This window comes from Trichosurus vulpecula, chromosome 5, assembly GCF_011100635.1.
Source record: "Trichosurus vulpecula isolate mTriVul1 chromosome 5, mTriVul1.pri, whole genome shotgun sequence".
Taxonomy (NCBI): domain Eukaryota; kingdom Metazoa; phylum Chordata; class Mammalia; order Diprotodontia; family Phalangeridae; genus Trichosurus; species Trichosurus vulpecula.
In genome coordinates, this window is record NC_050577.1 from 2,411,578 (window position 1) to 2,419,766 (window position 8,189).

Genomic DNA, 8,189 nt, shown 5'->3' on the forward strand with positions numbered 1-8,189 from the left:
ACTTTTTAGAGTCCTGAGAGGTTGTGACTCATCCAAGATCACACGGCATGTGTCTGACGTAGGAGCTCAGCGTTCCTTGCCTTCGAGGCTGGCTCTCTGTCACACCACACTGCTCCAGAGGTAGGGGAGGGAAGAAAGGGTAAGGGGCACAAATAAAGAAATGGATAAAACCACTAATGTGTTTACCTTTATAGCCAAAGTTCTGAGACAGCCCCCAAACAAGTCCTTGGCAGGCAGAAGTAGCCTTTCTTCCTTGGCATGGGAAGAGCCATTCCCAGAGCACAACCCATTCCTTTCTTTCTTTTTTTGCTACATATAGGCAAAATAGGTTTGCTGAAACGTCTTTAGTCACAGTTGAAAGTAACAGTATTGAAAACATTAGTATCTCCATAAATATATGGAAACCATTTCCAAAACCTATTTTTTTACATGGGAAAAATTATACATTTTGTAATCATTAACTAGATGGTTGCTGTCCCTTTTTACGTAATGTTTCATCTCTTGACCTCTCACCCTATCCCTGAACTTGATGCGATAAATCCCCACCTCTCTAGTTTGCAATAGCAAATTGTGCTGAATTATAAATATCATCATCAACATTTAACTCTGTATACAAATAATGTATTGGCAAGTATCTAGTTTCAAATTCGGTTCCTATAACATGGCAAAGTAGATATTTCTGTTTTAAAATAAATTAATGAGAGCATATTTTGGTGAAGGGGAGGAGGCTAATCAGGAAATTATCTATTCTCCAATTTGAACTGGACACTTGCCTTTTTACTTCTTGAGAAAAACACTTCTGAAAGTCATACATATACATATATACATATTTCATCTAATTATGCAGCAATCTTCTTTTTTAAAATTGTCCCAGAACTGTTTTGTTGAAGATCTTTGGTCACCGAATTCAGGGCAATTGGAATGATAATCGCCAGCAAAAGGACAACAGCAACTGGAGCCATGATGGCCTTCATTTTGCATCCATGCCACCACATTTGTCTTCAATGCTGTTTGGATCTGTTGCTAAAAGCTGCTGCATTATCAGATGAGCTTTCCAATTTGTCTTGTGGCTCTTCTAGTCTCTCCTTCCAATCACTTTTGCAATATTCTCTTGCATGACATCAATTACTTTATCCAGCTGCTTCTGTACATGTCCAGTTTTGTCATCCTGAGGTCCAAATTTTGGTCCAGATGGGCCCCATTGGAAAAATATTCTTTTTCATCTGAATATTCTCCCAAAAGATTTCTCCTTTCCCTTTTCACAGAGCCAGTGACACCATCATCATTTAGGTGATGCTTGAATTTAGGAGGCATCTTTATTACTCAACAAGTTGTTTTCTTTTCCCCAACTTTAAGAGGCAGTTATGTATCACCTGGGCATCCCCTGGAGGCTTCTGGTCACCCCTTGGAGCTGGGCCAGGCAGGGTCAGGCCCAACCAGGTTGAGCTGGGTGGGGGGGAGGGGAGGGGAACCCATTCCTTTCTATGTCAATGTTCACTCTGCACTCCTGCCAAAGGTTTGGATTCTGATTCTTCTTTTCTCCAAGAGGATATTTCCAGCCTTCTCCTATTGAGAATATTTGAGACTTCTTTTTATTGCACTTTCAGAGAAATGTTTTGTCCCCAACTTCCACACTGAGCATTTGGGTTCACCCAGCTGCATCTGACTAGAGTTCCCAAAGGGAGCAAAAGGGAAATGTAGAAACTGATCCACCAAATAGACATGGCATTTATTACTTGTCCTGGGAAGCTCCTTCACTGCCTGTACTCTGACTAAGGGAGGCCATTAGGCACTTGAACCTGGTCATCTGGAAAATCTCTAGGATGGGTTGAGACTTTCTGGACACTTGAAGCACTTTGGTGAGAGGGCTGGGTGGTGTAAGCCAGGATGCACTTTTCTGGATGTTATGGTTGGCTGGGAATGGTAAACACACTTTCCCTTTGACAGTAACCAGCCAGGTGCAGTTATCTTGTTAAAGCTGCCCTTCCCTCCCAACCCATTGCAGCCCATTTGGCTCTTGCTTTCATAACCTGAAGTACAGCCTGAGGTCAGTAAAGTTTGATAAACTAATGTCCACAGGGATAAAATGAGCTGAATTAGGCTGATATGACTCTGCTTCTCTCATTGTCTCTCAGGTGGCAGGAGAGCAGCATCTCTAGATTCCCAAGGGAGGCAATATTTTCCCCCACCTCCCCCACTCCATGCATCCTCCTCATCAGCTGCCAAAGGGAGTTTTCTAAAGCAGAGGTCTGACCATCTCACCTTCCTACTCAGGAAACTCCACTGGCTCCCTATTACCTCCAAAATCAAATGTAAATTACTCTGTCATTTATAGGTGGCACAAAGGTGAAAGACAAACCCCACTCTTAAGGAACTTACAGGCTAATGGTGGAGAAGAGGTGGGACAACATGCAAACCACCATGTTCAAATGAGATAGAGTCAGGACAAATTAAAGCTAATCCCAGAGGAAAGGCTACTCCTATTAGTGTGTATGTGGAAAGTCTCCTTGTAGAAGGTAGGATAATCTTGGAGACAGAGAAGGAGATCATTCCCAGAATGGATGACTGGTGAGAGGACTGAGGTGAGAGGGTCACTGAACCAGTTAATATAAGAAGACTGGAAAGGGAGGGAGTGGTCAGGCTCAAAGGGCTCTGAATGCCAAACAGAGGATTTTGTATTTGATCCTGGAGGAAGTAGGGAGCCACTGGAGTTTATTGTGGAGGAAGGGATATGGTTACTCTGAACTGGTGTGGAGGCTGTTGATTCTGTCCAGTCCAGACTCCTATACACCTACACACATTCACAAACATACACAAACACAAACACATGTACACAATCATACACACACATTCACAAACACACAAATACATGTGCACAACCATATACACACTCACAAATACATGTACACAGTCACCCACACATTCACAGGGCTCAGCTCTGGGCATCAACAAAGCGTGGGAGGGGTCCTCTAAGGTCTCACGCCATCCTGGGACACTCCTGGGTGGTAGTGATGGCAAAGCTTGCATTGTTTGAGGTGAAGGTTTTCCAGGTGAAGTCATTCTTGAGGCATCATTACCTTTCCATCAGGCAGACACCTGTGATTTATGTGGTGTGTCCTTTGTCTTTTCCCTCCTCCAACTTGTTGCTGGATGAGCAATTCCATATCCCTGGGAGCTGGCCTCTCTGACAGAGACAGAGCACCCTAATGGCCAGGAGGGAGCAGCTCTGCACTCAGGCTTCAGCAGCACTCAGCCAGGCACCATTTAAAGGCATCCTCAGGTAAACGTCTGTCCTAGCTGTGTTTGTAGGACAGACTGCTTCTTTGCATGGCTGCCTCTGAGGAGTGAAGGGCAATGAGAAGGGAGCCCCCCTTCCCCTTCTGGGGCACTATTTCTGCATATGTCTGTGGGTGACTCCTTCCTTACACCCTGCTTGCACTTAATGAAAGTAGTTAATATTTTTAATTGATTTCACTTAATGATGTGAATCATCATTCTCCAAGATCTCAGCTCTCAGACTGCAGGGGCCATGTCTAACTCTTTGTACATTTGAGCAAAGCCCCTATGAAGAGTGCCTCTCAGCCAGCACCCTGGACAAGGACATGAACTGCCTTAAGTCTAAGGCTGTTTCTTTTAGGGCTGTGTTTGTGCTTGGGAATCAGGCTATCTCTTCCACAGTGCTGAATGACTAGAGTTTCAGCTTGTACCCAATGCCAATTTCTGGAATGGTTATCAAGGGGTCATTATTCCAAGTCATGGTGGGGTGGGGGGGGGAATCCGATTGGGCTTCATGCCAGCCCATAACCTGAGTACATCAAGGATGAGGAGAGGAGCATCTTGTCTGCCCACCCATGCTTTTCCATAGCATTCTCTTTTTTTATGCTTTGCTTCTCTCCTACTGGACATAGGATGAGATAGGCAATCCTGCTCCCTCAGGTCATCCACCAAGATTGTGTAACCAGACCAATGAGTGCAGCACTCTAGTTAGGACAGAACTACTGCCCCAGGGAAAATCAGGTGTGGCCAGGGCTCCTCCTGCTCCCCGAGTATTGGTTTATGGAGATAGCGTCCCTTTGAGATCCTCCTGTTCTGATTATGGTTCTTTGGCTTTGAGTCAACACAGAGAATGGATTGGGGAGTGGGGTGACGAGACATGCAGATGAATGATCATTTCTGACCTGCCATAACTCACAGTGATTTTAGGATTTCTTTTCTCTATTTTCTAGATACTGACATCTATTATATCTTTATCATTGATATTAGTGTCTAGTGGTCTTGGCTTAGCCTGGATGGCCTATGTGGGTGTGTCAAATAGAATAAAAGAGTTACTATGTAGCATTGTATGGTCACATCTTTCTGGGGATTGCCAAAGAGAGTGGAGTGCTAGAGATGAATCCCTGCTGTATGGAAGCCTCTCAGTGTTCCTTACATCCCTCAACTGCCTTGGGAGCTTTGTCCTGACCTTGGGACTGTAATTGGCTGCCAAGCTTGCCCCCTCTAGCTGAGAGGTTGTGGGGAGAACAAACCCCGTGGGTGGCAGGAGCTGGATAATTGAAGCCACAGAAGGCAGACAGTGGAAGTCCAGAGCCCAAGATAGCCAGATTAAATCCTATGGAAGACACAGGACCAAACCTGCACTGACAAGATGGGTTGGGACTTCAGCCTGTGATTCTTCTTCCCTTTCTTCCATCAGGTTCCCAAATGAGGGCTCAGGGAAAGTCTCATTCCTAAAAACTTGTTCACCTTTCTGTATTAAATATTTGCTTTGTCTCTTGAGCCCAATTTTGATAAAATCTGTCAACCACATTGCTAATCTATGTGTATCATTGTTCAAATGAAATAGAGTGGAGGCATTGGGGGAGAGCCTGGAGCAGAGAGAGAGGTGTTTTGCCAGAGCACGGTCTCTGACTAGGGTCTCAGGGCTGTAGCACAGAGGTTCACTCCTTTCCAGGGCAGAGGAAATACTTTACTGGGGCTCTTCTAAGTAAGGAGTCAGCAGATGGTGAGGCTACTGCATCAGGCTGGGCTGGCACTGAGGCAGGGCTTCTGCCATCTTCCCAGGATTGAATTGGAAGGCAAGCACACCCAGAGGGGAGGTGTCAAGGTGTGTTCAAAGGGAAGACCAGCTCAGGGCACAAAAGCATAGGTGGTGTGTAAAGAAGGGACCACCAGCCCTGCCTGCCTGCTTCAGCATAGCCCGGACCCACTGGTCAGATCCTCAATGCCTTCCTTCCCCATGTTACAAATTCTGAGTTCAGGGTGCATCATTTTCTTTGCCTGGTGTCTGGGTTTTTGTTTCAACACAGAAGGTATTCAGAATGCTCTGGGCAATCCTCTAAGGTCCAACCTGATAAAACTTCCTGTCTGCCTTTACGACAACCTAAGGGGCCTGGAATGATCGACTTCAGTGATTCATTCATAACCCTAAAAACACAACTATGAAAGGCCCTTCCAAAATAGACCTGTTCCAGTGGTGACCGCCAGGACCCTGAGCTCAATTTGGCCAACGTCCTAAGAGCAAACTGAGCCGTGAAACCCAGGGTCCCAGCAACTCTTTCTGAGTCCCTCTCTGGTGGGCATAGCTTCTTCCTACTGGTTTGGTTTGAGCAGTCTGGCAAGGAAGTTTGATGAGTGAATCAGCAAAAAGGCTGTTCCCTGCCCCCCAGGACTGCCCAAACCAGATTCCTTTCATAACCAGTGACCAACACAGACTTCCTTACACTTTCGGTGGCCTTACAGCAATGGGCTTGCACATGTTTAACAACAAGCTCTCTAACTAAAAATATGTTCATGACACACTTTATATTTCAATCAGCATTATTATAATTTTTTCCTCCATAGTTTTCTGAAGTACAATAAACACAATAATAAATCAGGAACTGATTTGTAGCATTTGCTGATTTCCAAGGTATAAATGCTGAAAATGAACATTTAACAATTGACTTTCTCTTGAGAATGGCTCTAGCCCACCCCTGATTAAAATAGTCTCTCTTTTACGATTTCTTATGAAAAATATTGGACACGATATGATCAATTACAATGCTTTTGAAAGTGCATTCCTTCAAAGAGATGCAATTAATCCTGCCCCTCCCCGCCCCCATGGGGGAACTTTTTATTTATTCCCTCTGACTCACCATTGGGATTTCTTGCTTAGAAAATTCAATCCCATTCATTTTTCTCTCTCTCTTAGTTTTAGTTAGAGGGTACTGCATGCCATCCTTCTGGACAGCTTTACTCTCTGAATTATTTCTTAAAGACATTTCCATATTTTCTTGTGTTCCCTGTACTTGTCAATGTTAAAGCCATTGTGTTTATGCACTAAAATTGTCTAATTTTTCCCTTGTTAGATATTTAGCTTGTTTCCAGTGTAATTAAAAATAATGTTGTTGTGGACATTTTTGAGAAGGTAGCTTATGTAAAAGAAGGAAAGAGAAAGGAAGGAAGGAGGGAGGAAAGGAAGGAAGGAGGGAAGGAAGGAGGGAGGAAAGGAAGGAGGGAGGGAAGGAAGGAGGGACGAAAGGAAGGAAGGAAGAAAAAGATACTTTTAGGGGACAGTCCCAGCAGCAGAACCAATGGGTAAAGATCACCATTTTTTCAGTAACTTTGTCTGCCTCATGTCAGATGGTTCTCCAGGAAGATGCCACCAATGATGAATGACTGGATCTGTTTCTCTCTAACACCACCAGCATTGAGTTTCAAGACTTTTAAAGTATCTTTGCCACTTTGATCAATGGGAAGTGCTACCTCAAAGCTGTTTTAATTCACATTGCCCTGATTAATTATGACTGGAAATGATCTGTGTTCATTTGGAGCAGTTTTTAACAGAGATTTCAGCTGCATGAGTCTCAGGAGGCTTCTGTGCTGCTTCAGTGAGGAATGGTTGCAATTGCATGCTCAAGGCTCGGGGCTTGTCCTGCTGCTTCTCCATGCTTCTCTGTCCTCATAGCAAAGCAAAGAAAGCCTGGGAGTGGGTTTAGGTGGGAATATATATATTTTTTAATTTGCGGGCATTCTTTCTCTTTTAATCATGTCGTTGTTTTGTTTTGCAATTAAAAAAACTGTAAGTGTAGTTAAGTGACCAGCAAATTCACCTTAAAAAAAACCCAGGAGGTCTTCATCATTCTAATGGCCCCCAACTGAAAATGAATCATTTAAAAATGTCATTGACCATCCTAATAACAGTATGACTATGTTTCTTCTGCTTCTCAAAGCAAGATAACTTTTGCAAAGTGATTAAAAACAATAACTCTATGAGGGATGGGATGCTAGGATTAGCAACCCCATTTTGTAGATGAGGACATTAAGTCTATAATTGTGTCTTTTCTATGTTTATCTCCGAGTCAGGACCCAGGGCTGCTGGTTCCCATACCTGGACTCCCTGAACCACAGGTGAGTGTCATAACTGGAAGGTGGGGTGAAGAGCCCTGTTTAGGGTTGGTTTGCCCATGATTTTAATGAACTCCAAAACTCTGGCCAAGAGAGGCATATAGGAGGGGCTGCTTTCATAAGGCTACTTCAAAGGGGCCTGGTCCTTTCTTAGAAAATTTCCAAGCCTGAACACTGTCCCTGGAAGAGTTAATATCTGTGAGAAATGTAAGAGACGCTCTGAAGAGGCTGCCGCCAAGCTTGGGGAGGCTGATGGAATTATCAGAGAATTGAATCCAGACAGATGGCTTTGGAAAGGAATGAGGTACACAAACCCTGGGCAGGGGCAACTGGCCCACGCTCCAACAGGGCCTTTGTCAACAGAGTGAGCCGATTTTTTAAATCAATCTGAAGAAATTGAGAATCCGGCCTTTCTGCTAGAGCTGGGTTTTGTTGCTGACAACATGAAGAAAGCTGCAGATGTGCTGGGATATTGTTTGGGCAGTGGCTGGGCAGTTCTGGGGCTCAGCTGACTCACTGGGTCAGTGCCAGGAGGTAGTTTTTGGCGGACACTGCCCTTCTCCCCTGCCTTTAGCCTGGGTGCCCAAGCATGGACATACTTGGCAGTTGGACAGTTCCTGCAGCAGCTAGGGGTGGGGTGGGGGTGTCAGAGGACAGTCATTAGCTCCTGTTCCATCAGCATGATGACGAGGGAGACAACCTGGGCTTGGAAAGATTGAGAACAGTGCAATTAAAAAAATGTCCATCTGTACTTTCTTTCAGGGGTTCCTGGATTTCTCTCAGGTTCCAGCAAACACTCAATC

The 8,189-nt window shown here is 44.6% G+C and overlaps 1 pseudogene; it reads right to left on the reverse strand.

Annotated features, from left to right (window-relative positions):
• Nucleotides 1-839: 839 nt before the first annotated feature.
• Nucleotides 840-1,314, reverse strand: LOC118850140 (annotated as a pseudogene).
• Nucleotides 1,315-8,189: the final 6,875 nt, after the last annotated feature.